Source organism: Eptesicus fuscus, chromosome 9, assembly GCF_027574615.1.
Source record: "Eptesicus fuscus isolate TK198812 chromosome 9, DD_ASM_mEF_20220401, whole genome shotgun sequence".
Classification (NCBI taxonomy): Eukaryota; Metazoa; Chordata; class Mammalia; order Chiroptera; family Vespertilionidae; genus Eptesicus; species Eptesicus fuscus.
The window spans coordinates 70423912-70451610 of NC_072481.1; the positions used below are offsets into that span (position 1 = coordinate 70423912).

Here is a 27699-nt window from a genome sequence, read left to right on the forward strand (position 1 = left end):
AGTATTTTTTTAGCTATTAAATATGTAACATTGTTCCCTTTTCTTCTTAAACTTTTAAAAAATATTTTTCATTTTTCAATTACAATTAATGTGCAATATTATATTAGTTTCAGATATACAATCTCGTAATCACACATTTATTTAACCTGCGAAGTAATCATCTCAATAAATCCAGCACCCATCTCACACTATATATAGTTACCACATATATATGTTACTACATATATATATATGTTACTACAATGTTACTGACTATATTCCCTGTGCTGTACTTTACATCCCCATGAGTATTTTGTAACTACTAACTTTCTTCTTGAACTTTTATAATTCCACTTCCCTTATATAATTTTATTCTTTTACATATATTTTATGCATTTTAATTTACTATTCAACCTTCACACTCTCTGCAATAAAAATAAACTGACATTTTTGTTTGTTTGTTTTTTACCATCACTGCATTTTTGATAATGTTTTTATTCCAAATTAGCTGTTCAGGGTGATTTAACCTTTACAGAATAAACAAATTTCAGTTTATGCTGAAAGTTTCTTTTGTGGTGGGTTTCTTTTTTGTGGGCTCTCTCTCAGCTGCTGGTGGCTGCAGCCTTTTTTTTTTTACCACCAAAGGCTTCTTCTGCTTCCTAACAACAATAGCCCTCTTTCTTACTTTCCTACCACAGGCTTCTTGCCTGGAACCCTCTTCTCATCTGATTTGGCCTCTAGCGCTGCTGCTGCTTTATCCACCCGGAGCTTGTGGTCCTTGGCTGGTGGAGAATGGTGTTCCAGCTCATAGTCTTTGCGTATGGATTTAGCTTCAACATGATTCTTTGGGTTTTCAGTGGATTCTCCTTCAGGACTCTGCAACGCATCTTCTTGTGTGGTGCTTGGAGGGCTGTTTGGATCTCGGGACTTTTCAAAATGCTGCTAAGGAATGTATTGAGCATCTTGTGCCTGGGAAAGTTGTAGTTACTCTAGAGCCGTGGTTGGCAAACTGCCGCTCTTGAGCCACATGCGGCTCTGTGGCCTCTTGAGTGTGGCTCTTCCACAAAATACCACGGTCTGGGCGAGTCTATTTTGAAGAAGTGGCGTTAGAAGAAGTTTAAGTTTAAAAAATTTGGCTCTCAAAAGAAATGTCAATCGTTGTACTGTTGATATTTTGGTTTATTGACTCATGAGTTTGCCGACCACTGCTCAAGAGGGAGGCAACTTTACGTCAGGTGCCATACAGATCATCTACTTACGGGAAGCATTTTCAGTTCAAATGCAGAAACAGCCCACATGCCCACCAGAGGCAAGTTTCAAAATGTTCAGTTTGCTTACATTAAGCAGGTAATTCCAGGGATGTTTCTGAAGGCTTTAATGATACCGTTGTCCTCAGTATAGATGATGCAAGAGCCTCTACACTAGATATAATAACAGTTTCTCATTTTGCCCTTATCAGTTATCATTTGCTGAGAGGCATAGAGTTGTGTTTTTTTTAACAGGTTTGGAATTTTTATTATTATTCTTCTTGTTATCTATATTGTTGAAAGTATTACATATGTCCCCTTTTTGCCCCCATTGACCCCTTCTAGCCCGTCCCTGCCCCCTCGCCCACCCCAGGCATAGAGCTTTTTATATCATTCCAGGCCTTAACTTTCTTAAGGAGCAAAACAGCCTCCTTGGTCTTCTTGTAGTCTTCCACTTTATCTTCAGCCACCAAAGAAGTTCAGGAACTTCCTCAGTGTGATGACCTTTAGACATGAGCAGTGCTGGTAAGGCCGAGATAGCGAGGGTAGAGCAGGTGGCATATCTCTCCTGGGTTTTATTCACTCTAAAGTTGCCAACAGTGCCAGGTTTGGGTTGTGCAAACATGCAACCCCTACCGTAAAAGTACCCTGGCCAGGACAATGAATCCCACCACCCTGAACTCTGGGAATCTGAGCCACAGCTCTGCCAGTACCCCAAGGCTGGCAGGTTTGATGACCTGCCAATTCACTGTCAGCATAGGGCTGTCTATTTTTTCTTCCTCAGGTTGGTGTACAAAGTTCACCATATTGGCAAAGTGACATTTTTTGCCAGGTGATTCCCCCTTTTTGGGGCACACAGATATCAATGGATGAGCACACGCCATGACGGGGAGAGGAAAAGGCCGTACTATGGTGTGTACTCTCCGTTGATACCACAAATTGACATTTTAATGCCTTTTACTTTTATTTTTAAATTTTAACTTTTGAATATGTAATACTCTCACTTGGTTCAAAAAATAAAACTAAATAAAAAGTACACATTGAGAAGTCTTATTCTCATACTCATGCCCTTCTATCTTGTCCCTGCTTTGCATAGATAATTACTTCTGTTAATTTTTAATGCCTTTTTCTAGTGCCAGTGTTCCTTTATATATATATAAGTAAAAGCAAAATTGATCATGTATTTTTAAATTGAATATATATATTTTATCCCCCTTTCCTTACATTAAAAAAAAAATGTATTGTTACATTTTTTTTTAAAAACGACAGAATGACAATTTACTAATTAGATTAATGAAAATGGACTAATTAGACCAATATCAAATCACACTCCTGGTAAGACCCCTTCCTTTCCCTTTCCCTTGATAGTGGGGTTGGATCACAGAATTCACCTCACATTCTTCAAGGACATTTCAGAAACCCATGGTGCGTTTTGTTCTTTGAGTTCAGTACCAATGAAAGCAGAGATTGCAAATGGCAGCCCTTGGCAGACATGTTTTGTTTGGCCCAACATTTACAGTTTGGGACATTTTACATAGAGGTCAAGATTTCTAACTTTTTTGAAAATAAAATGATCAGCTAACCAAGCCTTGCATTCACTCAACAGCGATGAGCGGGCACGGAGCGCCACACCCTCCTCTCTGTGGGACCTGTGCTCTGCAGTTCACCACAGTCTCCCTTTCTCCCTAATTTTCCTGCTCCAGCCCCCAGAGCTTAATTATCTTTCCAGGTTGATCCCTGTAGGCATTTGACTTTGTGACCTCTGAGTTAACCTCATAGTGAGTGATTTGGGAAGGTAGGCTCAATCAGAGACTTCTTTGAAGTTTTAAAATGGGAAGCAAGAAATGGGCTAGTGAAGAGAATGAAAAAGAGGAAATTAGGCTCTGGATTAATGATTCAGTTAAAAGGAACCCATATTTTACATGAAATTTCCCCAAAACAAAATAGACAGATAAATTTTACACTGTTCAGCCTACACTCACTAGATGGTATAGAGCGTTATTGGTAAGGCAAGGTGATAGCTGAATTTGCACCGCAGGAAAAATGAAGTCTGTTGTAAGTCATGAGAATGTAGACTAAAATGAGAGACAGGGCTCTCTTTTATCTCCTATTAAAAGGCAAGTTGGATATTGAGTAAAAAACTATAATGGTTTCCTGATTTTCCACTAACACCACCACCAAACGTGAATCTATTGTATACAAAATGTTATAAAATGATGTTAAGAGTGTAGAAAACAAGAAACATAATATGAAGTAGGGCAGGTATTTTCTGTATCTGGTTTTAATATAGAACTATTCAGAATAAAGGGAATGATTAGAATTCTAAGTCATTGTTATGTCCCTAATGCCTACTATATCATCTGGTAAATAGAAGGTAATACACAAACATTTGTTGAAAGAGTAAATGAATGAATAAATGAGGCTGAAAAGTAAAAACAAAAAAAAAAGATTTTAACAATGTTTTTTTAAACTTGAAAAGAATATTCAAAATCTGAAATGGTATCATAAATGACAATCTTTTTAAATTTTATTTCTATTGATTTCAGAGAAGAAGGGAGAGATAGAAACATCAATGATGAGAGAGAATCATTGATCGGCTGCACACCCCACAGTAAGGATCAAGCCCCCAATCCGGGCATGAGCCCTGAGGAGGAATCAAACTGTGTCCTCCTGGTTCATAGGTTGACGCTTAACCACTGAGCCACACCTGCTGGGCATAAATGATAATCTTTATTCCATTACTTATTCTTACCGGTACTGAAGAAATATTGGTTTTTACTTATTTATTTGTTTTTTTGGTTGGTTTTTGTGGAATAGTTTCTTAAGGAAAGGAACAACCTATAATAATTCGGTGTTAGGATTTTGTCTGACTCGAGGCATTACACTATAATTCTGGAAATTGAAATTCCGTTTAATGAAAATGTTGCACTTAAAGCCTTATATTGAAAATTCACAATGACTGTAGCAAGAGTGTCAGAAATGATCTTATAAAACCTGCCAATGGGAGTTATTGAAGGAATTACCTTATTATGGTGGGTTATGAACAAGTGGGACATGGAAGTGTCTGAGAATATTTTCAGCCTCTGGCAATAGTCTCTGGGCTTTTTATAGACAAACTGTCAGTATCATAATATTCGAACAGCATCTACAATATGGTTTCACTACTCTGTTACTTTTGTGTAGAAGGCTATGCCATGCTCTCTACCAAAGGGGACGATTGCATAGAGACATCATGCAGCATAGAACTACCTGATAGCACTTCCACAGCACTGCTCACTGGGTGATTTATGGTGTTTTCTTCCTTCTGAAGACCAGCCCTAAATGTTTCCCAATTCTCTTGAGAACAGGAATAACCATCTAAACGCAGGAAGCATCCAATTCTCTCAGATGACAGCAGGGATCTTCGAGAACCCAGATGTTTCCTTACTGATTACTCCAAGTAAAATCCACTTAGAACTGAATGATTCAGAAAATGTAGTAAGGGTTCCAACCTTCATATGGAGCATATTCCTTATCTTTCCTGAGTTATTTTTCTTTCTTTTTTCTTTTCTCCTTTTCAGTGTTTTTTTTGTTTTCATGTAATGATTAGGAGCTATCCAGAGACAGCATCTGTTTGTCTGATTCTGCCACTTTCTAGCTCTGTGACCTTGGAAAAGTTAGTTAAAATCTCTATGCCTCAGTTTCCTCTTTAGTAACAGGTTGATGAACCTGTGTGTGGAGTAAATGAGTATATATTTTATAAAGTTTTTAGCATAATGCCTAGCACAGAGTAGTCACTATCCACACACAGATGTATAAAATATCATCCTAGAAGGCATGTACGATGATTTTTTTAAAAGACAATGTGTGTGTTTTTTAATTCAAAAGTGTAATTGGATGAGTAGATTGGTTTACAACCATGCTTATGAAATTTGTTATGAACAAATTCATGGGGAGCCATCTTCAACAAACCTTCCCCAAATGCTTTAGGTAAAAACTCATTTTTGCCCTGGCTGTGTGGCTCAGTTGGTTGGAGTGTCGTCTCATACACCGAAAAGTAGAGGGTTTGATTCCCAGTCAGGGTACATGCCCAGATTGTGGGTTCCGTCCCTGGTTGGGGTATAGCTGAGAATACGGGAGGCAGCCGATCAATATTTCTCATATATATATTTTAAAAATCAATTAAAAAACCCTTATTTTTTAGTATTTGGGGAATGAGCTTTTCCACACAAATGTGTTTTCTTAGTAAACAATACTAGTCTCTTTAAGTTCCGACTCTTGTAAAACTTGACCATTATTACACTAATAGAGATCTTTTTGAGCTATGTCACCGATATTCCTGTCTTATTAAACAGAATATAGTGAACATAGTTTAACAATTTCTTGCTGCTATGGTATCCTACAATCCAGAATCATATATCTGGCACTCAGAAATAGGTTGGGTATGGCCTGCTAATACCAGAGAGGGGAAGAGAACCATTCTTGAATATAGCCCCTGGGATAGGATTGGAGCTTAAGAATACTGACATGCCAACAGGTATTTATTCAAACTATTTCAAAATATCAGGCCATAGTTCATGAAAGCGATTGTCAATACAGGGCCCAAGGCAGCGATGTACATTGAGTCAAGTAGGCACAGAGTCAAGTCGCTCACAGGGAGATAGTACTCTGGGATTCAGATAAGCAAGTAAGTTGAAAGTGGTTGCTGGAAGGTCTGGCCAAAGATTGTCAGTGTCTACAACCACCATTGGTGTGAAGGGCAGGGCTCTAAACCTAGAGGTGATCTACTGTGCTAGACAGGCAACTGGAAGGTAAATTTTGGAATAGGGACAAAGACCCAGGTCTAATTATGAGAACAAGGAGACGTGGAGAGAGGTTAGAATATTATCAAAGTAAAAACAGTGTCCAGGATGACTTGACCATAGAGCACAGGCTGTGGGGTTGAAATTGTTTAAAAGTCTTTCTCAGGTGAGAAGAGGTTGAGGAATGTGCCGAAGGTCATGCTGGAAAGCGGTACAACCAGAATTTTATCACAGGCTATCTGACGCCCCACATATTTCTGCTGCTTTGCTCCATTCGGCTTAAAATAAAACCAAGATTATACAAGTATAGCTGAGAATAAATCTTTACACCAGTTATCTATTATCCTAATGGAGAGAGAGAGAGAGAGAAAAAAAAGCCCCAGTGAATATGCCTCTTTTCTTAGAATATTAAGCCTCAGAAGAATAAAAGAAGTCAGAGAATCAGAAAGAAAACATTATTGTCTTTTTCAAACCTGAAAACCATATCTTGCTAAGTGCTGCAGTTGCTAAAGAAGTGCATGGATTTGCAAAGCCCAGGTGTTCTCTACACTGTGTTTTAGGTGGTGGGTTTGCTGCTTCATCGCCACCCAACCGTATGTGGAAAAAAGAATTCAAGTGTCCTAGTTGCCCTCATTTCCTTTAGGGTTGCCTTATTACAGAAGCTAATGAGGAAGAAATGAAGAAGCCAAAAGGCAAGTAGGAAGAAACTAAAGAAGAGTTGATTATTTGAAAAAAAAGTGTTGAAGAACTGTGTAATGGAATCCAATGATCTCCATGACTGTGCCCAGTGCATTTGCAGAGACTTGAAGCTATGGTGCAGTTTGAATTTGGGTTAACAATATGAAGGCATATTGGAACATTCACATACTATTCTGGAAAATATAGAAATGACTGGATTTGTCTTTCTAATTTCAAGCAAAATTACAACTATACAATCCTAGAATCACATAATTTGCAAATTTTTAAGGGACAAGAGTATTATATATTTATTTATATGAAAAATATATTGTCGATAGGGAACAGCTGGCTGTATGTATGCCTTAAGAATGAACTCTTCTAATAAAAAGTGGACTCTCTTCAATTCCTATAACCTTTCAAAAAAGAGCCAGTGTATCCCTATGAAATGGCACAATTCAATTAGATTAATTAAACACTAGTTTCAAACTTGGGACACTAAAAATAAATTCTCTCTCACAAGTGTTTGTGAATGTTAAAATATTTTACCTATTTTAAAAAAATCTAAATTTACATGTTAAAAATTTGGTGATAAGCTAAAAACACACGTCAAAGGAACAAAATATTCTTTATATGAAAAGTAGAAATTAAGAATTAATGATCTAGCAAAGTTCTTACTTTAAATTCTTCCTAGATAATTATTTTATTGCTTGCATTACCAACAATAAAGTTTCTATTTGAATTCGGGTCTTTTAAACTGTATGTTCTCTGTTTTTGCCTTCCTGAGAGTCACACCTAAAGAAGGCTAAGCAAACCCTCCCCTTTAATCTGCATTTCCTCTTTCCAAAAGAGTATTTCCTCTTGATTTGCTCCACCTTAACTCTAAAAGTGTCAGTTCTGGGATTGTGCACAATGGTGGTGATTTGCAAAAACAGGTTTTTTTAAAAAAAAAAATCAAACAGGTAGAGGAAGCTGGCAGTGGGTATCTGCTAGGCAGCGGGCCATCAAGCATAGAAAAACAGGAGCCTAGAAGTACACAAGAACCAGAGGACAGGAAAGATCGGTGATTCAGAAGCCAAAGGCAGGCAGAATTTAAAGTGTGCCAGAAACTAGGCAAGCAGACAGCAACCAAGTTGACCAGAAATCCCAAAGAAATGCTTTAAGAGACCAGGAATGCAAAAAGCCAGGCAGGTGGTTAGGTACCCAGTGAACAAAAGCGGGTCAGGAGGTAAGAGCATGACCTCTGCAAGGGGTCTGGACAGCAGAAATCAAGCACCGAGGCAAAGAAGTCTGCTAAGAAACCTTGATTTGCAGGCCAACTGGCATCCACCTTGGGACTGTCGGGAGAATTAGAAAAAAGGAAACCGTAGTTGCCCAGGGAATATGGAGTTGGGCCAACCAGAGCAGGTCCTCCCTTTTCCTTCTGTTAACAAAAGATTTGACTCCATGACTAGATTGCTTGCTAATTTCTTCACTTTGGAGCACTTTTACCCAAATAAAAGTTCACAGCACTCTGTTGCTCTCTCCCTGAGTATGTGGAGTTCTTCACAGGTTCCCACCAATGCTACACTGATTCAACTTGGCAAGGGACTTACAGCGACTCAGGACAAGTTGAGAACTGAAAATAGATCCTGCCCATTGACTCAGAAAGATTGGAGAGCTTGCTTCTTAACAATCACAGAGCAAATCAGAACTTGCTGTCTCTAGGACATCTTATTGCATCCCAATGTGGGTCTGATTTTGTTCCAAAGGTGGTTTCCTTACTAAAACAGAACTGTTGACAGCTGTTACCGTGTTATATTCTCCCTTTTTATAGAAAGCCAACAAAATTCTACAGATATGAAAGTCTGGTGACATTTCGCTTCTCTTTATAAAGTACAGGTCTCTCAGAACCCACCCCCTATCAAGGCCATCTGTGCAAACAATATTATATCTCTTTAGGCAGAAGGATATATCTGTTTCACTTCCTTCTTTTAAGCTGGGGACCATCTCATGTAGTTACTTTGATAAATAAATGACTTTCTGCTCATGCCTTACCTGACTGGGTTGATAGCATGTGAAAAGAAACAAGTAATCTTTTTCGTCAAAGAAGGGAGTTTAGGCAACTGCCATTTTGAAATGGCAAAGGTCAACACCTCCCTTTTTCCTTTAAATTAGCCAATCGTGAAAGAGTGTGAGCCTAAGCTCAGACCAATCAAGAGTGAGGGACAGATGATGTGCATCAAGTATAAAAGCCCCAGTGGACCGCCCACTCAGTGTGCGTGCTGCCAGACCCTATGCGTGTACACCCTCCTGCAGGAGTAAAGATATTTGCCTTGCTGTCTGGCTCCTGAGTATCCTTTGTGTTCTACCAGGACCCCTGATTTTTTTTTTTTTTTTTGGCGGTGGGGGTGGGGGGGGCTCACCTTATTTCTAACATAACAGAAGATGAGGGCATTTTCTTAGAAGATAAGATTTCTTCTGCATTGGGTTCATGGAGTGAGAACTGATAGATCCAAGTTTTCCATGCCCTCCTCCTCTTCACAGTCACTACAAGGTCTGACAGGCAATTCGGGGCCACATTCAGTTTTGTTGAGACTCCTATGGTGAGGTTATTTATATGGCTTTGGATCAGACCACCTGAATTTGAATCCCAGCTCAGTAATTTTCCAGCTTTATGGCCTTGAGTAAGTTACCTAATTTCTCTGCCCCCCAGTTTCCTCATCTCTGAAAAAAAAAAAAAAATGATCCTTAAGTCACAGGCTTGTTATGTGGATTAAATGTATCTGAAAGCGATTTGCATATTGTAAGTTTTCTGTGGATGTTAATAAAACCTTTAAGTAAAAGTTCGATACCTGAAGGGGATGGGGCAGACATCAGTCCCTCTAGGTTACTATCACACAATTTTTAAATATTTACACCTGAGACTTTTTTTCATGGTGCATAATTTGATTTTCAAAAAAGAAACGCAAGAGCCCCTTTTCTATAGATGGCTTTCTCTGGAGTAAACAGACATTTTCAGTGTGCTGGTCCCTAGAGAAAGTTTAGCTTAAATCCCCTTGTAACTTCAATGGTAATTCTGTAGATACTTTGGCATCACCATGTACTTAAAGATCAGAGTGTTACACCCAAGAAAACAGGCTTGTAAAGGTTGGATCATTTATCATAGCTCACGTGGTTAGTCATTATTTAAAACGGTTCAATGATTTACTGGCGTTCCACCTGTCTATTGCTGTTGCCTCAGCTGGCACCACTGTCCCCCAAATGTCTGCATTAGCCAAGGCTCTTCTTTAGGTTCCTCCACTGTGCTGTGCTCCCTACTACTAAATGGATTTTGTGGTAACTTTCTGTTAATCACTTCCCCAAATGCTTCTTGCCTCTCCCTTCCCCCGCCCCCGCCCCCGCCCCCACGCTTCTGTTTATCCTGCAGATCTCAATTCAAAGACATCTTCCCTGACTTTCAAGGTAAGTTCTATTCCACATCACATGCTCCCAGAACCTATTTATGACCTGTAATTACATTCTTGGAATTATTTGATTAATGTCTTTCTTCCCTTCTATATTATAAAATCTATGAAGGCATAGGCCATGTCTAGTTTACCATTGTATCCACAGAACCTAACTGCATGCCTGGTGCATAGTAAGCTAGTAATAACTATTTAAATAAGTGAATTAATTAACTGGGCCTAGAGTTCAAGTCTTTAAAAAATTTATTGAATTTATTGGGGTGATATTAGTTAACAAAATTATATAGGTTTCAAGTGTACAATTCTGTAATATATCATCTGTATATTGTATTGTGTGTTCAACACCCAAAGTCAAATCTCCTTAAGTCACTATTATCCCCCTTTAACTCTTCCACCTTCCCCCACCTCCTGTCTTCTGGTAATCCCCATACTGTTGTCTATATCTATAAGGTTCGGTTTATTTGGGGTTTTTTTGCTTAACCCTTCACCTTTTTCACTAGCCCTCCAAACTCCCTCCTCTTGATAGCTGTCAGTCTGTTCTCTGTATCTATGAGTCTGTTTCTATTTTGTTTGTTTATTTTGTTCATTAAATCCCACATATGAGTGAAATCATATGGTATTTGTCTTTCTCTGATAGGCTTATTTCACTTAGCATAATATAGAGTTCAAGTCTTAGGACTTTTTTTTCACTAACCAAAGATACAATAGTTTGAACTAGACAATGTTGACTTCACAGAGGTCTGCAACTCTCATGGTCACTCTAGAATTGTGACAACAGAGTTCACTGTTGAGGACACTGGTGTTAGTATGGTATAATCAGAAACCTATACAACACTTCAAAATCTTGGTTTGAATCATGTGAAGTTTAGCAAATTTTATGCTCCAAAGATAAAGTGAATCCCTTGGTACCTTTTATTAAAAAAAAAGAGAGAGAGAGAGAGATTTGCGATCATGTATACAAACACATAAAATCCTATCTAATAAAAGAGTAATATGCAAATTGACCATCACTCCAACACACAAGGTGGCCGCCCCCATGTGGTCAAATATGGCTGCCCCCATGTGGACACAAGATGGCCACCACAAGATGGCCAGCAGGGGAGGGCAGTTGTGGGTGATCAGGCCAGAATGGGAGGGCAGTTAGGGGAGACCAGGCCTGCTGGGGAGGACAGTTGGGAGGGACCAAGCCTGCAAGGGAGAGCAGTTGGGGGTGATCAGGCCTGCAGGGGAGGACAGTTAGGGGTGACCGGGCTGGCAGAGGAAGGCAGTTGGGAGAGACCAGGCCTGCAGGAGAGGACAGTTGCAGGGGACCCAGGCCTGCAGGGGAGGGCAGCTGGGGGGGACCAGGCCTGCAGGGGAGAGCAGTTAGGGGTAACCAGGCTGGCCAGGGAGGGCAGTTAGGGGTGACCAGGCCTGCAGGGGAAGGCAGTTGGGGGAAATCAGGCTTGCAGGGGAAGGCAGTTGGGGGGGACCAGGCCTGCAGGGGAGGGCAGTTGGGGGTGACCAGGCCTGCAGGGGAGGGCAGTTGGGGGTGAACAAGGCCTACAGGAGAGGTTAGTTAGGGGGGACCAGGCCTGCAGGGGAGGGCAGTTAGGGGGGGACCAGGCCTGCAGGGGAGGGCAGTTGGGGGTGACCAGGCCTGCAGGGGAGGAGAGTTGGGGGCAATCAGGCTGGCAGGGGAGTAGTTAGGCATCGATCAGGCTGGCAGAAGAGTGGTTAGGGGGGTGATCAGGCTGGCAGGCAGAAGCGGATAGGGGCAATCAGGCAGGCAGGCAGGCGAACAGTTGGGAGCCAGCAGTCCTGGATTGTGAGAGGGATGTCTGACTGCCCGTTTAGGCCCGATTCTACTGGGCAGTCAGACATCCCTTGAGGAATCCCAGATTGGAGAGGGTGCAGGCTGGGCTGAGGGACACACACACCCCTGTGCACAAATTTCGTGCACTGGGCCTCTAGTATAACAATAAAATGTACTAGTATAAATGTGGAAAGGGGGCAAAGGAAAAGTAAAAAAGTAGAAAAATATAATACCTAGACATAAAAAACAATATAACTAGAGGTCTGGTGTACAGATTCATGCACATTGAAAGGAAATTAATTAGAAGAATTATTTTAGAGGCCCGGGGAGGGATGCAGGAGATTGGCTCCAGGGCATGTCCGGCCCATCTCTCCCAGTCCCAATCAGCCAGACCCTAGCAGCAAGGGGAAGGCAGTTGGGGCAATCAGGCTTGCAGGGGAAGCCAGTAGGAGCGTCTGCCCCCTGGTGGTCAGTGTGCATCATAGCGACTGATCAAACAGTCTAACCAATGGTCGGACACTTAGCATATTAGAATCCTATTAATAAAAGCCTAATATGCAAATTGTCCCCTCAACCAGGAGTTCAACCAGGGGGTGGGGCTGGCTGGCCAACCTCCCACATCCCCTACCCCCCGGCTGGCCCAGCACCATTGGGGCGGGCTGGCCGGACCCCATTGGGCCTCTAGTATAGTATAGTATAGTATAGTATAGTATAGTATAATATAATATAATATAATATAATATAATATAATATAATATAATATAAAGGTTACATAGCATTTCATTGAATAGCCATGCATAATATCAACTAAAACTCTAGAGGAGATGTGTGGTTTTGTTGTTGTTGTTGTTTTATAAATCCCTGAACATGGTTTTACAACTAAACTTTTGCTAGTAATTCAACACCAGATAATTCAAGGTTGTACTTTTTGGAAGAATCTGAAGTGTAGAAGTTGAATGGTATAATTAAGGATGATCAATTTAAGATACCCTTTACGAAAGGAAAGTACCTAACCAGTGTGCACACCTAAATAGAGAGCCACCCAACTTTCACCTGGAGGTGGACTGGAAAACACAGGGCCAAGATGTTCTTCAGATTTGGGGGGAGCAGGGGTTTCCGTTTCAACACACACACAATAGACATGCAGCATGAATTCTCAGCAGGAAAGAGAATTTTAATTACAAAAGAAATAAACATGTAAAATATCCAGGCCACACAGAAAACTTTCCTACCCCCATCTTCTTTATTCTTGCGGCCGCTGGGTAACCACTAGAGATGGATGGTTTCTTGTGTCTCCTTCCAGACCTTTGTCTATGCACAACCTTAAGGAAATCCCCTGGAGGAAGTGGGTAGCAGGAATATGGGGTGGAGGCAGGGAGCCTGATGCCCCTAACACCATTAGATAATGACTTTTTTTTCCACGGAGAGCAGATGAGATGAACAGACTATAATTATAGTCTTTATTATTTTTTTGTTTTGTTTTGTTAATCCTCACCTGAAAATATTTTTTTCATTGATTTTTAGAGAGAGTGAGGGGGCGAGAAAAAGAGAGAGAGAAGCATCAATGTGAGAGAGACAAATGGTTGCCTCCTGCACAGGGATCAAGTCTGCAACTGAGGCACGTGCCCTGGACTGGAATCAAACCCAGGACCCTTCAGTCTGCGGGCCAGTGCTCTATCACCCTGAGCCAAACTAGCTAGGCCAGTCTATTATTCATTTTTTTAAAATATATTTTTACTGATTTCAGAGAGGGAGAGAGAGATAGAAAGAAACATCAATGATGAGAGAGAATCATTGATTGGCTGCCTTCTGCATGCCCCACACTGGAGATCAAGCCCGCAACCCGGGCATATCCCCTGAATGGGAATCGAACCGTAACCTGCTAGTCGATGCTCAACCACTGAGACATGACGACTGGGAAGATCTATTATTCTTTCTTTCTTTCTTTCTTTCTTTCTTTCTTTCTTTCTTTCTTTCTTTCTTTCTTTCTTTTTCTTTCTTTTTAGAATAAACACCTTTATTAAAAAAAATATGGAACACTTCACAAATTTGCGTGTCATCCTTGTGGGGGACCATGCTAATCTTCTCTGGATCGGTCCAATTTTAGTATATGGGCTGCCAAAGCGAGCACAGGTCTATTATTTTTAAACAAGGTACACCAAGATCTGTATGGTCATTCCAGGAAGGTAGAACTCTTAACTGCAATAAAGGAGAATTTATGGAGCATCCATAAATACCCTGCTTTAAGTGTCTTTGTATAAAAAGCAATGCTTGCTTTTTGTGTTTCTACAAAAGACTAGGGAGAAGAACCTTGTCTATCCCTCTGTGTCTCAAGTAAAAGGCCAAGGTTGGCTATTATCATGGGGTCACAATTCGTGCTCTGAGGAAATTAATAGAAAGCATCAGAACATTTCCCCCACTTTGGAACTTTTGCTCACTTGGTTTGGCAAATGTTCAACAGAGGGAGAGAAGGTCCCTCCTGTTGCTGATGCTCATTGCTTAGTGAGCAGAGCTCACTCTGGGGCCCAATCCTTTTCAGATCATGAGCAAGATCCCCTCTGGCAGACAGGCAGGGGTAGTTTGGTTGATATCAGGACAATGGCTACAAAACAACAACACACACACACACCTTGGGCTGCAATTAAACAAAACAAACCTCTTTTACAAGTCTTTATCTGGGTAATCTTTGATTTTTGTCTCATTGTGAGGTTTTAAAAAGTGAAAACAAGGTCTTAGTCAGAGAGCTAAGGAATCCCAAATTTTGACAGCTTCTATACATGTGTATTTTTTAAATAAATGAGATTGTATCTTATATACTGTTCTGTAATTTGTTCTTTTCATTTAATAGTATATCACCTACATGATACCACCTAAATTCATCCTATCTATACTAATAAAAGGGTAATATGCTAATTAGACCAGGTCAACCAGCCATCTTCCGGACATCTGACTTTCTTCCGAACAAAGCCATGGTGGTGGGGGCCGAGGCAGAGGCAGTTAGGGGCAAGATCAGGCTGGCAGGGGAGAGCAGTTGGGGGTGAGACCAGGCCAGCAGGGGAGGGCAGTTGGGGGCAAACTGGCCAGCAGGGAAGGGCAGTTGGGGACAACCAGGCCAGCAGGGGAGCAGTTAGGCATCAATCAGGCCGACAGGAGAGCAGTTAGGGGGCGATCAGGCTGGCAGGCAGGTGAGTGGTTAGGAGCCAGTGGTCCCAGATTGTGAGAGGGATGTTCAACTGCAAGATCGGGCCTAAACCGGCAGTCAGACATCCCCCCAGGGGTCCCAGATTGGAGAGGTTGCAGGCCGGGCTGAGGGACACCCTGCCCCTGTACACAAATTTCATGCACCGGGCCTCTAGTCTATATAATAAAAGCCTAAGTGACTGTTACGGCGGAATGACCAGTACAACCGGTCATTATGATGCACACTGACCACCAGGGGGCAGATGCTCAATGCAGGAGCTGGCCCCTGGTGGTCAGTGCACTCCCACAGGGGGAGCACCGCTCAGCCAGAAGCCGGGCTCATGGCTGGCAAGCGCACCAGCGGTGGTGGGAGCCTCTCTTGACTCCATGGCAGCTCTAAGGAAAGAGCAGCAAGTCAAGCAGTAAGGAGCAGAGAGCAGGTGGGTAGTAAGGAGTGAGGGGTCCCAGACTGCGAGAGGGATGTGCGCCAAGGGGTCCCTGACTGCGAGAGGGTGCAGGCCAGGCTGAGGGGACCCCCCCCCCACAGTGAATGAATTTCATGCACCAGGCCTCTGGTTATTTATACTAGTTTTAAAAATATATTCACACACACCATAGGGCCATAGTTATAAATGACCTCATTATAACATTGTTATAAAATGTGCCATCATGTGAATGTACCATAACTTATTGAAACTTTTTATTAATATTTCACTTTTTTTAAATTTTTTTTATTATTATTGATTTTTTACAGAGAGGAAGGGAGAGGGATAGAAAGCTAGAAACATCGATGAGGGAGAAACATTGACCAGCTGCCTCCTGCACGCCCCCTACTGGGGATGTGCCCGCAACCAATGTACATGCCCTTGACCGGAATCGAACCTGTGACCTTTCAGTCCGCAGACCGATGCTCTATCCACAGAGCCAAACCGGTTTCGGCAATATTTCACTTTGATTCCAAATTTTACTTATCCAAATAATGCTTTAATAAATATCATTATGCATAATTTGATGTAATAAATATCTTTATGCATAGTTTTTTGGAGTGCAGTTTCCAAAAGTAAAATTTCTGGTCAAAAAATACATGCATTTTACATTGTGGTTGGTGATGGAAAAATTTTTCCACAAATATGGTACCAATTTATATTCTCATAAAGTCTATTAAAATGTCTATTTCCTCACTAAGATTGGATATCCAATTTTTGAAACTTTGTCAATATGCTAGGCCAACAAAAATGTATTCTTCTTTGTTTTAACAATTATTTCCCTAATTAGAAATGAAATTGTGCCTCTTTTTACATGTTTGCTAGACACATATATATATTAAAATCCTAATCCAAAGATATGTTTTACTGATTTTTAGAGGGTGGGGGAAGGTGAGAAAGAGAGAGGTATGAGAGAAACATCAATTGGTTGCCTTCCATATGTGACACGACTGGGGATTGAACCGCAACCTGAGCACATGTCCCAATGGGGAATCAAATCAACAACCTTTTGGTGCACAGGATGACACTCCAACCAACTTGACCACACCAGCAAGGAGCATTTATATTTCTTACTAGAGGCCCGGTGCACAAAATTCATGCATGAAGAGGGGGGAGGGGTTGTCCCTCAGCCCGGCCTACACCCTCTCCAATTCAGGACCCCTCAGGGGACATCCCTCTCGCCATCCAGGACCACTGGCTCCTAACCACTCACCTGCCTGCCTGCCTAATGCCCCCAACTGCCCTCCCCTACAAGCCTGGTCACCCCCAACAGCCCTCCCCTGCCGACCTAGTCACCCCCAACTGCCCTCCCCTGCTGGTCTGGTCATACTCCCAACTGCCCTTTCCTGTAGGCCTGGTCACCCCCAACGGCCCTCCCCTGCCATCTTGGATGCCCACAATGGTCCTCCCCTGCAGCGTAGTTCACCCCCAACTGCTCTCCCCTGCTGGTTTGATGTCACCCCTAACTGCTCTCCCCTGCCAGCCTGATCGTCCCTAACTGCCTCTGCCTCTGCCTCAGCCCCCACTACCATGGCTTTGTTCAGAAGGAAGTTGAACATCCGGAAGATGGCCAGTTGACCCAGTCTAATTAGCATATTACCCTTTTATTAGTATAGATAGATTATATAGGATAGGATTGCTCAAATGAGGCGGGGTGGGGAGAGCCTTTTTCAACAGGAGGAGATGCTCTTGACAGACAAAAATACATAACCCCTGCCCTAACTGGTTTAGCTCAGTGGATAGAGCATTGGCCTGCGGACTCAAAGGTCCCAGGTTCGATTCCAGTCAAGGGCATGTACCTTGGTTGTGGGCACATACCAGTGGGAAGTGTGCAGGAGGTGGCTGATTGATGTTTCTCTCTCATTGATGTTTCTAACTCTCTGTCCCTCTCCTTTCCTCTCTGTAAAAAATCAATAAAATATATTTTTTTAAAAATACATAACCCTTATATCTGGACTGATAGCCAGCCATATGCACTATACTGCCAAACCGGTCATTAAAAAATTGAACTGCTTTCTTACACCTTAAACCAAACAGCTGTTGCCCTTAAAACCCCTCCTCAGCCCCACCTTAGGTTCTGCCTTCACAGTTCACCCAGATTAGGTTCTGATTGGTCGGTTTCTATGCTAGTCAGCATCAAAAGCTCTGCCTCCTAGGCAGCCATTGGCTTCTCTGGGAAATCCAGAACGGCCCCGCCTTCACGTTGGCGCTAGCCCTTCAATCATGCCCCCAGTCCACTACTGGGTGTATCTCTGGCCGCTCTGAGAAGTGGCACCTCAGGTCTGTGCTGGTGGCAATTTTGAATTCTCATCCCTGACTTAACCTTCTTACAGTGCAAGCTCTGTGAAGGCAAGCTTTTGTCGTGTTCATTCTTAGTTCACTCATAGACTTTACCTGTGTCTATGCATCTATGCTAGCACCGCATGGTGACCGGTCAAATGGTCACTTCAGTCATCACGGTCATTGCCTTTTTATATATATAGATGTTAGTTCTTTAGAGAAGCTGGTCCCTTAGGAGGCCTGTTCAAGGGCCAAAACTGGTCCCTTAGTGTTTTCTTTGGTTAATAATTGGGCTGTAGAAAGTATATTGTCTTAGATAACAAAAATGAGGGGTGAGAATGTAGCCAAGCAGGCCTCAAGTGTAAATGGAGTTGGGATTTGAACACCTTCAGAACCCTTCTTTCAGTCTTCACTGCCCTCTGCACATTGGCTTTCTGAGGATTGTCCTCTGACTTCCAGGGGCTCCTAAGTTCCCATTTCTCATGTTAGTCACACTCATTGGCCCAGTTTTGGTCATGCTCCCATCTCTAGCCTGGTGTTAAGGTGATTGGCAGTCTTCAATAGAGCCATATGCTTGAAAGAGGAGAAGAGAGAAGAGGAGAGGAGAGGAGAGGAGAGGAGAGGAGAGGAGAGGAGAGGTGAGGAGAGGAGAGGAGAGGAGAGGAGAGGAGAGGAGAGGAGAGGAGAGGAGAGGAGAGGAGAGGAGAGGAGAGGAGGAGTCTCCAAAAAAGAAGTGGATATGGCAAGGACTAATTAGATGTCTCTCAATTTCTTTATTTTCCTTTTTCCTCTGACTTTTATCTGGACACATGGCAGCTCAGAATGAGACAGCATTTCCAAGTTCTCCCTGCCTGCCTATGATTATGTGACTAAGCTCTAGCCAATGGGATATAAGCAGAAGAGTGTATGCAACTTCTAGGAAATGTCCTAAATAGGAGAGGCATGTCCCTTTCCTCCTTCCTGCTACCTGAAATGGAAGTGTTTTGGCTGGGCCTAGAATAGCCAGTATCACAAAACAAAAGCTGTAGCAACAAATTAAGAAGGAATCAGGGTCCCTGATGACCATGGAGTCATACCAGCCCTGAACTGCCTAGATTTATGGAAGGGAAAAATAAAACTCTAGCTTGTTTTAGCTCCTAGCATTTTGAATTTTCTGTCACTTGCAGCCAAAATGGTTTAAATCTAATTGATGCAGAAGGTGCTATTATACCAGAAGGAGGGAAAGTTTCTGGGTAAAAAAAAAGAATGCCTATTGCAAAGGTTTTAATTTTTTAATAATCTCCCGTTATCCACAAAGCTAACTTCCTCACTTCCTTCAAGTCCTTGCTAAACTATCCCTTTCATAATTTTTAAACACCTTTATTGAGGTATAATTGATATACAGTAATCTGAATATATTTGAAGTATACAATTTGTTAAGTTTTGATACATGTATACATCTGAGAAGCAATAACCATAATCAGCATAGGGAATGTATTAATCACCCATACAAGTTTTCAGGTACCCCTGTAACTCCCTGCCAGCCACTCCCTATCCAGGTAACCACACATCATCTATTTTCTATATCAGTTAGTATTTTCTATAAATGGAGTAATACAGTATGTTTGTTTTTTTTTTGGTCTGTATTCTTTCATGCTGTTGTGTGTATCAATAGTTCATTGTTTTTTATTCTGAATAGTATGCCATTGTATGGCTATAACACAATTCCTTTATCCACTCAGCCATTAATAGACATTGGGTTGCTTCCAGTTTGGGGCTATTACAAATAAATCTGCTATAAATATTCATAGAAAAGTATTTGTATAAACAAATATTTATGTTCCTTTGGAGCAAATACCTAAGGGTTGGCTGGGTCATGAGATAGATATATATTTAACTTTTAAAAAGACTTCCAAACTGGTTGGTTCTGCTTCATATTCCCACTGGCAACATTTGAAGTTCCAGTTTTTTCATATCTTTGCTAACACTTTATATTGTCCATCTTTTTTATTATGGTGGCTGCACAGTGGTATCCCATTGTGGTTTTAATTTGCATTTCCCTAATGACTAATAATGACCATATTTTCATGTGCTTATTTGCCATCTGTGTATCTTCTTTGGTGAAGCTATTCAAATCTTTTGCCCATTTTTATTGGATTGTTTGTCTTCTTATTGAGTTTTAAAAGCTTTTATGCATTCTGAATACAAGTCATTTATAAGATATATGCTTTGAAAATGTGTAGTCCAAAAAAGTGGCTTGCCTATTCATTCTCTTAACAGTATCTTTCAAAATGCACAAGTTTTTTTATTTTGATGAAGTCCACTTTATTAATTTTCTTTTATGAATTGTGCTTTCCATCTGAAAAGTCTTTATCTAACCTAAGGTAACAAAGATTATATCTTTTTCTTTTTCAGAAGTGTTGTAGTTTTACATTTAGGTTATGATCCATTTTGAGTTAATTTTTTTCATATGATATGACACATGTGGATTGAAGTTCATTGTTTTGCAACTGGATGTACAATTGTTTCAACACCATTTTTTGAAAAGACTATCTTTGGCCCAACCATGTGGCTCAGTGGCTGAGCATCCACCTATGAACCAGAAGGTCACAGTTTGATTCCCAGTAAGGGCACATGCCTGGGTTGTAGGCTAAATCCCCAGTGGAGCGCATGCAGGAGGCGGCCAATCAATGATTCTCTCTTATCATTGATGTTTCTATTTCTCTCTCCTCTCTCTGAAATCAATAAAAACATATTTTTAAAACTAAAATACAATTAATAGGTCTTTATAAGTGAAAAACCACTTTTTAAAATATTGTATGGCCCTTTTTTAATATATTGTGACCTTAGAGCTCAATATATTTGGGGATTTGAGGAAAATAACAACATGCTTGGCAATCTAAGGAAGAAAATTATGCTTTAAAACATTTTAAGAATCTAATGACACTCTGGGGTTTATCCTAATGTGCTCAGGAGGAGTAAGTGTTGGCTTCCATAGCTCAGTGGGATAATAATTGATGGTATCTAGGGTTCTGAATGCCCAGTATGGGCTGAATTCTGCAATTTGGCACTATTCCCTGGAAACAGCTTTAGGATTCAGAGGAAACTATTGGGATGGATAGATTCAGCTCTATCTGGAAGTGTTTCTAAAAAGTTGGACTCTGTGATAGTTTCAAAATATGTCCACAAATTCTTTGATATTTTCCCCTTCAAGAGTCTCAGCTTCCCTTAAGTGTGGGCTGGACTTAGTGAATTCCTTCTAACAAATTGAAAATGACGTAACTGACATGTCAATTCGGAGACTAGGCCATAAAAGACATTGCAGTTGCAGCTTCTGGTAGGGGTACTCTCTCTTGGATCACTCATTCTGGGGGAAACCAACGGTCACGTTGCGGGGAACAGCCCACTCTGTGAGGAACAGAGCCAGCAGCCATGTGAGTGAGCCATCTTGGAAGCAGATCCTCAGCTCCATTCAAGGCTGCAAATGAAACCTTGACTGCACCGTCACAGGAGACGCTAAGCCAGATCCACCCTGCTAGGCTGTTTCTGCATTCTGACCTTTCCAAACAGTGTGAGATAATAAGTGTTGCGTTCACTGCTAATTTGGGGATAATTGTGCTGCAATAGATAACTAATAAAGAACCATTGTGAAACAGGAGTTTCTGAGACTTGAGATAAATAGCGGCAGGTTTCCAGGACTCAGAAGGTACCAACATAAATTTCTTTGCCAGATTCTGTAAGAAGCTCTCAGAACATTGATGGAAAAACAACAAGGTTCAGAGGGCCCAGGGACAATGGGGGACAAGTGCTTCAGTGATGATATTTCTGTGGTAAGTGGTTGCAGGGAAGTGGTCCCATGATTCTAGGGAAGTGCCAGAACTTTTTTTTTTTTTTTTTAATGGTGACAAAGAGTCACAGATTTCAGAGAGTTTAAGAAAGAAAAGGCAGCTGAAACCGGTTTGGCTCAGTGGATGGAGCGTCGGCCTGTGGACTAAAGGGCCCCAGGTTCGATTCTGGTCAAGGGCATGTGCCTTGGTTGCGGGCACATCCCCGGTGGGGGGTGTGCAGGAGGCAGCTGATCGATGTTTCTCTCTCATCAATGTTTCTGACTCTCTATCCTTCTCTCTTCCTCTCTGTAAAAAATCAATAAAATATATTTTTAAAAAGAAAGAAAGAAAGGAAGGAAGGAAGGAAGGAAGGAAGGAAGGAAGGAAGGAAGGAAGGGAGGGAGGGAGGGAGGGAGGGAGAGAGAGAGAGAGAGAGAGAGAGAGAGAGAGAGAGAAAGAAAGAAAGAAAGAAAGAAAGAAAGAAAGAAAGAAAGAAAGAAAGAAAAGGCAAATATTCTGGAGCTCAAAAGTTAGAGGAATGTTTTCTGAAGCAATGAAAAGGGGGAGGAGATCCAAGATGGCGGTCTATGGGATGGCAGTCAGCAAGATAGTGTGAATGAGTGAGAGGGTGAAAGGAGAGTGCGTGGACGTGTGGGGAGTGTCTGTATTTGTGAGTGAGGGACAGTTATATTCCACAGGACTGTTGGGGACTGGAGGACAGGCTCCCCTGGCCAGGCAGCCTCTACTACTGCTGAAATCTCTCCCGGAGCAGCTGGCTCTGCCACAGAGACCGTGCCATCTTGAAGGGGAGAGCAGCTGTGATCAGAAGCCCAGCCTTACCTTCCCCGGGGGGACCTCAGACACCTCGTGGGACCCTACAGCCTCAACGCCCAGAGACCAGCTGCCTCAGCTGTGAACCCACAAACACCAGGACTCCAGCCTCCCCAGCTGTGAGCACCTAAAAAGTTTTTCCAGGGGAGACAAGGTGGCAGCTGAATACACAAACGGATTCTGTGCCTTCTCACAGAGCAGATAGAAGAAACAGCTGAATCAAATAACATCCACCCAGAATTGGTGAATTAAGCACAACTGGTGAGGCAATCCATGGATGGAAAGGTCAGAGATCGCCTGGAGAGAGGTGAGATCTGGGATCCGGGCTGGAAGGAGAAACACACGCAGCCGGGAGTAGAATCTCAGAAGAAGACTGCACTGCACCAAATCCACGGCCCTTGGGGTCAGTGTAGCCCTCAAATGTGGAAGAGGGTCCACAGGGCTGCTGGCAGCTGGGGACTCTAGATCTAAGCCCACAGCCATGGGAGACTGTGCCTAGAAAGGCAGCCTGAAGTTCTATACCGGCTGCACAGTGCCAAGGGGAGAAAGACTCGTGGTGGCATGGTTGCTTTGTCTTTTTTTTTTTTTTAATATATTTTATTGATTTTTTACAGAGAGGAAGGGAGAGGGATAGAGAGCCAGAAACATCGTTGAGAGAGAAACATCGATCAGCTGCCTCCTGCACACCCCCCCACTGGGGATGTGCCTGCAACCAAGGTGCATGCCCTTGACCGGAATCGAACCTGGGACCCTTCAGTCCGCAGGCCAACACTCTATCCACTGAGCTAAACCGGTTTCGGCAGTTGCTTTGTCTTTATAACTTCCTTCCTTTTACTTGTTAAATCCAGTGCATAGGATCTTTCAATTAAAAACACTCACCGAGACTGCAGGGGAAAGTGGTTTTTGTGGAACCTGGGGAGCAGAATAGGGAGAGACAAGCAGGAAACCAGCTCTGGGACAGTCCATCCTCCAACCCAGTCTTGAGTGCAGCTTGGAAAGGAAGAGTCTGAACATCCCCAGGGACCCCTGGTGGACTGGGTTGAGGGGCCATTTGGTCCCAGAAACTAATACAGAAACACCGCCACCCAGGGAAGGTGTCAGAAATAGATGCTTGTGTAAATACAACTAAAGGCAGGCAAAGAAACAAAGTGAGCAAAATGATCCCGCCTGCTTGAAACCAAGGTTGTGGTTTATGACCCAGAGGAATGTTGGATTGCTGGAACTTCAACACTGTGCTGACTACCTGACAGGAAACAGACGTGCCAGGCAGAACAGTAGAGAGGGGTCTTAAACCAGCCCCCATGGGTCACTGAAGCTCCGCTGAAGCGAACAAACTACACTACTTCACTTTTTTATTTTTAATCTTTTACTTAAGAAACTAAATTTTTTTCTCACTTTATTTTACTTTTTTATCATTATATTTTTATTTATTTATTATTATTACTATTATTTCACCATTTCTAAAGTTTTATTTTATTTTATTATTTTTTTGGATTAGTGTTCGACGTTCTATTTTTATTTTATTTATTTATTTATTTTTATATTTTATTGATTTTTTACAGAGAGAAAGGGAGAGGGATAGAGAGTTAGAAACATTGATAAGAGAGAAACATCAATCAGCTGACTCCTGCATACCTCCTACTGGGGATGTGCCCACAACCAAGGTACATGCCCTTGACTGGAATAGAACCCGGGACCCTTCGGTCCGCAGGCCGACTCTCTATCCACTGAGCCAAACCAGTTAGGGCTCTATTTTTATTTTTATCATTATTTTACTCTATCTCAATTTTTTCTTTATGCCAACACTTTCTTCCTCACTTTTTCCCTTTTTCATACTGTTTCTCTTCCCCTGTTCCTGCTTTAGTTTTTCTCTATCCTTTCTTTTTACTCCCTGTTAAAAATTGATCTTACTCATATATATAATTTCCTCTCCCCTGCTCCAAGTCCATGCACACTTCTCTTTTCTCTTTCTTCATTAGCCATTTTTTTTCCTTTTCTTTCTTTCTTTTTCTTTCTTTCTTTCTTTCTTCTTTCTTTCTTTCTTTCTTTCTTTCTTTCTTGTTACTGTTTGTTTGATTGTTTGTTAGTTTGTTTTTTTCTGGTGTGTTTTTTTTTTTATGCTTCTGTTTTTTCCTCTCCTCGCTTATTCTCTTCTTCTATTAATAGCTTAATTTGTTTCAATCACCAACTCAGGCTTATCTGCTCTATATTCTCCTTTTCCAAAAATAGATGAATGCATAGATAGATATATTAAATAAAGGAAACATTTTTATATATACATATAAATTTTCTTTTATATATATTTTAATGTATATTTTTCAATTATTATTTATTTATTTATTAGTATTTTGTTTTTTACTTTTCTTCTTATACACTCATTCTCTTTCTACCTCCTCTATACTGAATCGTGGCCATTTCCCCATTCATTCAATTCCTTGACCTTACCTTCTGTAAATAAGCTCTGCCTCTTCAGATTCATCTTCCCTCCTTTTTTTTCTGGGTGTTTTGGATTAGTTGTTGGTTTTTTGGAGTTTTCTCCCCATATACATATAATTTTCTCCTTCTTTTTTTTCTCTTTCTTTTCTCTCTTACCTTTTCCCCTTTTCTCAATATCATTTTTGCACTCTTTTCTCTCCCCTAATTCTCTTTTCTCTGGTGGTCACCTTTATTTGGGGTTATTGGTATCAGGAATACATTTGTGTTTGGTGCCCTCTGTGTTGTGTCTCGTCGTATTGTATTTTGTGCCTTTAAGTCAATGTGGTAGAGAGTGAGCTACATAACCAGACACCCTGAGAGGAGTGAAAATGGGGAGACAAAGAAACAGCTCCCATACAAAAGAAAAGGAGGAATCACCAAAAAAGGAAGTAAACGAAATGAAGGCAAGCAATTTGTCAGAGAAAGAATTCAAAGCAATGGTCATCAGGACGCTGAAAAGGATGGAAGACAAATTCAACAACATGTATAAAAACCAAGAGGGAATGAAGAAGAACTAAGAAGAAATGAAGAGTGATATAGCTGCAATAAAGAACACAACAGAAAGCATCAACAGCAGATTAGAAGAAGTGGAGGACCGCATCAGTGAGCTAGAAGACAAGGTAGGAAAAAATATCCAAGCAGAGCTGCACCTGGAAAAAAAAAATCTTAAAAAACAGGAGGAAAGCCTAAGGGAGCTTTGGGACAACACAAAATGAAACAACATCCACGTAATAGGGATGCCAGAAGGAGAGGAAACTGAGCAAGGAATAGAAAATCTGTTTGAAGAAATAATAACAGAAAACTTCCCGGATGTCGGGAAGAAAAAAGCTCACAGAGTCCCAAACAAGATGAATCCAAAAGGACCAACACCAAGACACATTATAATTAAATTAGAAAACACCAATGACAAAGTAAGAATCTTAAAGGCTGCCGGAGAGAGACAGAAAGTTACTTACAAGGGATCTCCCATTAAACTATCAACTGATTTCTCAACAGAAACACATCAGGCCAAAGGAAATGGAATGAAATATACAAAGACATGCAAAGCAAGGGTCTGAATCCAAGAACACTATACCCAGCAAGGCTGTCATTCAAAATTGAAGGTAAAATCAGGAGCTTCACAGACAAAAAATGACTAAGAGAGTTTATTACCACTAAACCAGCAATGCAAGAAATGCTAAAGGAACTGCTGTAAAAAGAAGAAATAGGAATTGAAGAAGGAACACAGGCATAAAGAATAAAAATAGCAACAAACAAGTACCTATCAATAATAACTTTAAATGTAAATGGACTAAATGCCCCAATCAAAAGACATAGGGTAGCTGAATGGATAAGAAAACATGACTCATATATCTGCTGTCTACAGGAGACCCACCTCAGAACAAAGGAATCACACAGACTGATAGTGAAAAGATGGAAAAAAAATTTCAGGCAAATGGAAATGAAAAAAAAGCTGGGGTAGCAATACTTATATCTGACAAATTAAACCTCAATGTGAAGGCCATAACAAGAGATAAGGAAGGCCACTTCATAATACTAAAGGGAGCAATTCAACAAAAATATATAACTCTGGTAAACATATGCACCCAATACAGGAGCACCCAAATACATAAAACAACTTCTGGAAGATATCAAGGGAGAGATTGACAGCAATACAGTCATAGTAGGGGACTTTAATACCCTACAGCACTGGATAAATCCTCTAAACAAAAAAAAAATCAGCAAAGGAACATCAATCCTAAACAACTCACTAGGTTAGATGAAATTAATTGACATCTTAAGAACATTTCACTCCAAAACCACAGAATATACATTCTTCTCAAGTGCACATGGGACATTTTCAAAGATAGACCACATATTGGGACACAGGTAAAGTCTCTTCAAATTCAAGAAGATAGATATCATATCAAGCATCTTCTTAGATCACAATGAAATCAAATTAGAAATCAACTACAATAAAACAATGATAAAAAATCAAACACATGGAGGCTAAATAGCATGCTATTAAACAATGATTGGGTTACCAAAAAGATCAAAGAAGAAATAAAAAGCATCCTGGCAACAAACAACAATGAAAACACAACAATCCAAAATCTATGGGACACAGTGAAAGCAGTCTTGAGAGGGACATTCATAGCTCTACAGGCCTACCTCAAAAAACAAGAAAAAATGGTAATAGATTATCTAAACCTACAACTCAAAGAGTTAGAGAGAGAGAGCAATAAGAAAAGCCCAACGTAAGCAGAAGGAAGGAAATAATAAAGATCAGAGCGGAAATAAATGACATAGAGACCAAAAAAAAAAAAAAAAAAAAAAAACACAATACAATAGATCAACAAAACCAACAGCTGGTTCTTTGAAAGGATAAACAAGATTGATGAACCTCTAGCCAGGCTCACCAAGAAGCAGAGAGAGAGGACCCAAATAAACAAAATCAGAAATGAAAGAGGTGAAGTAACAATCGATCCCACAGAAATACAAAGGATTATGAAAAAATACTATGAACAACTGTATTCCAACAAAATGGACAACCTAGACGAAATGGACATGTTCTTAGAAAAATACAAGCTCCCAAAACTCCATGAGGAAGAATAAAAAAACCTGAATAGGCCAATAACTACCCAAGAAATTGAAGCAATGATCAAAAATCTTTCAGCAAGCAAAAGCCTTGGTCCAGATGGCTTTACAGGGGAGTTCTACCAAGCATTCAAAGAAGAAC

At 41.0% G+C, this 27699-nt stretch overlaps 1 non-coding gene and 1 pseudogene across 1 annotated transcript; both read right to left on the minus strand.

Moving 5' to 3' along the window:
* Positions 1 to 1254: 1254 nt before the first annotated feature.
* Positions 1255 to 27699, minus strand: part of LOC103298016 (60S ribosomal protein L4-like) — a 55596-nt pseudogene continuing 29151 nt past the window's right edge.
* Positions 13949 to 14054, minus strand: LOC129150400 (U6 spliceosomal RNA). The gene has a single exon (XR_008557151.1). It is a non-coding gene; the product is annotated as a U6 spliceosomal RNA (small nuclear RNA).